Source organism: Malania oleifera, chromosome 11 (assembly GCF_029873635.1).
Source record: "Malania oleifera isolate guangnan ecotype guangnan chromosome 11, ASM2987363v1, whole genome shotgun sequence".
In the NCBI taxonomy this organism is placed as follows: Eukaryota; Viridiplantae; Streptophyta; class Magnoliopsida; order Santalales; family Ximeniaceae; genus Malania; species Malania oleifera.
The window spans coordinates 91,141,975-91,145,561 of NC_080427.1; positions in this window are offsets into that span (position 1 = coordinate 91,141,975).

Genomic DNA, 3,587 nt, shown 5'->3' on the forward strand with positions numbered 1-3,587 from the left:
TTTGAAAATTTGGTAGTCAAAGTCATGAATTTCAATATTTTAGGTAAGAAGCTATCACCAACAAGCAAAAAAATAAAATAAAATAAAAATTTCTTTTTAATATTACTTTAAACTTTAAATACAGGAAGGGATATGGTTTGACTACTTGCAATATTAAGCTTGGTTAATTCATTCAAAATTTACCAAGGCCAATTTTTATAAAAACAAAAATACAATGGAAACGTCACATTGGGAGTTTAAATTGAAAAAAAAAAAAAATGTGTTAAAACGAAATAAGTTCATAAGTTGACTAATTTAGAGACGAGGTTAACACTAGTCTTTGACTTGTTTGACTAGAACATTTTAGACTCAAATTTATTATTGTTTTAAAAAAAAATTAGTTTGAGTTAACCTTATATTTTAAATTCTCAATTATATTTTAAAACAATTATATTTTAAAATTTTGAATAATCTTTAAGTATTAGATGTAAATTTCAATTAAATTGTACCATAATTATACCTGCAATTAAAAAAATATGATAAATTACTTAAAATATGGTATGTTGAGGTTGTGTACACAATAATTCTTTTAGGCTTGTTTGAAAAAACAAAACCAAAAAAAAAAAAAAAACAAAACAAAAGAAAGAAAAATACCATAAAGTGCACTTTTTCATGTTATGTTATAAGAAAAGCGAGGAGACAAAAGATATATCAAATTGTTGTATAAATTGAATTGCATGGCGAAATATAGGATCAAACAAACGCAACACTCAATGGCAAAATATACAGAAATGACAATCACAATGACTATAATGAAAGTGAAAATTGAGGTGTAATCCCAACAGGGGGGTGAATTGAGTCTTTTTAAAATTTATTACAGAAGTTTAATCAATTTTAAAACTGATTTTACAAGTGCTTTAACTTCTTAACAACAGCAGTATTCTCAAAAGATAATCTTATCAATTTATATATCCTTAAATTCTAAAGAATCTAAGTTAAGATTTAAATATGAAACCAAACTACACGATATTGACATTACTTAGAGCATATCAACATCAATAATAAACCGACACAATAAAATTCCTAGCAGATAAATCACAATACTCACGGCAATTAAATCACAATATTCTCAAATATCAAAATTAAGAGAAAGGGAAAAAAGTGACACCATATTTTTTACAAGGTTTGACAACCGTGCCTACGTTCTTATCTCAAGCAACCCACTATCAGGATTCACTAATCCTTTCTTCAATAAGTGGAGACACCTTTCTCTTTCAGTAGGCGGAGAAGCCTCTCAAGCAAAAACAACATTCCGCTTGTCAGCAACTCAATCCTAAAGTCATCAGTTTCACAAACAAATAAGAACAAATTTGTACAATAATAACACTCTAAACAGAGTGGATTCGTACACAATAAGCACTATACTACACTGTCATAAGATGTTTGTTAAGAAGTTCAAAGAGTTAGGCTAAGTTTTAGGGGTTTTGAAATCTGTGCGCTTGAAAGAATAACTCATAAAATATTTTCAGCAAGAACGACGATTTCCGAATTGATCAGTGTAAAATCGTTTATATCATATGCAAAACACATTTAGGGTTAGCTATTTATATTTAGGTTTGAGTTATAGTCATTGTATGCATTTTGACAGCTTAATATTTGATAATCGAAAAGATTTTCTGCTGTTTTCAAAACTTATCGCAGCGCTTCAATCAACTAAACTTAATGTTCGGTCACCCGAACCAATTAAAATAGGAATTCCAAAACTAACAGCAGTCATTCTATTGACTGAACCTAAGGTTCGGTCTCCAGAATTAACTATGTTTGGAACTTTATAATGGCAGTATTCATTTAGTCAGCTGAACCTGATTCCAGACCAGTTTGTTCAAAAATTCTAATTTCTTTATATTTTAAATTTCAAAAATAATTTTAATCTTTTGAAATAACATTTGGACTTTATAAAAAATATTTTCCAAGACTATAAAAGGTATCAAGGGTCCAAATAAATAACCTAAGAGCTTCGTAACAAAAACCAACATAAGATGTACTTATATGAATTCCTATTGTACAATACACATAACAACTTATCTAGGTCTTCAGTTTTTAAGCTTGGTCTTTATCCAAGCTTCATGTTTATAGCCATCTTTCATTTACTTGCGTGCTTCATGACTTTCCAATTTGTATCTTTCATAGTGCTTTAGTATGGTAATACTTGTATACACGCTTAACACCACAATTTGATCCCTTGGTTTTTCATTATCAAAACGAGGTTAGGTCTTCTTAGGCCAACAATCTCCCTCTTTTTGATGATGAAAAACAAGGATGTTGGCCTACATGACTTTTCAATGTTGTTTTGATGATAACAAATGAAGAATATCTTAACATGTGTTGTTAAGTGATAATGTTTCAGGCTTGAACAATCAAAGTGCTCAAATGGTTATCACAGGAGGAAGCTTAATAATAAAAGCCAATCAAATGAAAGCTCAAAGCCTATCAGGACTTGAAGCTGAACCTCAGGAGATGGAAAAGAGCTTGAAAACTTAGTGCTAAATGAGTTCATGCTTAGAAAGTCATTTGTAAGTACTTCAATTCAATATTATATAGATATATGAAGCTCATTAGGATGCAACAAAGACTTAGAGACTAGTTTTTGAAAACCCTGGAAAATGATTTTTAAAAGTCATATTTAAGTTTTTCAAACAAAGTCTTAAAATTGACCTGAGTTCAGTCAGCCGACTGACATAGGGACTGTCCAGCCGACTGACCATTTTGAACGATGTTTAGTCAGCTGACTGACATTTAAATGAATTAATTTCTAGACAAACAGAATGGTGTCAACCGCCTGTCTAGCCAACTGACCTATGCAAAAACCGACCTAGTCGAGTGACTCGGCCGACTGATCCTACGAAAATTTAAATTTTGAACTTTAAAAGGAAAATTCTAAAAATTAGTTGTTCCAATCTAAAAGTTATAAAAACTTGGTCGACACTCCAAGTAACTTGGGAAACAAGGAAACTCACCCTAAAAAGTCTATAAATACTCATTTAACCCAATGAATCAAATCACCAAGCATACAATCAAGAAATCAAGCATCCTACTTTCAATCTCTCACAAAGCTCACTCTTGCTCACACACTTGTGGGGAAAATTCTATTAAATTGCTGCTGATTCATAAGCCCACGATTCTAATCTACAATTGAGTTTTCCCAATTCCTAAAGAATCTCCGGTGATATCTAATTTTGAGCTTCATACTTTTTATCTTAATATTCGATTGAAGTATATTTAGTGCTCTGATTTGTAAAAACTTGCTATGTTTTGAGAGTGTTCTTGTACACATATTTTTGTTCTCTTCTTGTTGTACTTTGATGGTTCAAGGCTTATTTGGATTGTTGAACCAAGTGTGGGTTGATCGTTTGGAGATGTTTCTGTTCCTGAAAAAGAGGGATTTGTAAAAGGTTGGCTCCACCTGGAAAGGAGCATTCATAGTGGAATCTTTTGATGGTATTGGCCAAAGGCGGGGATGTAGGCCAGGGATAAGCCGAAACTTGTAAAAATCGTGGTGTTCTTCTTTCCCTACTCTTCTAAATTTCAGCACTTTATATGTTGTCGTG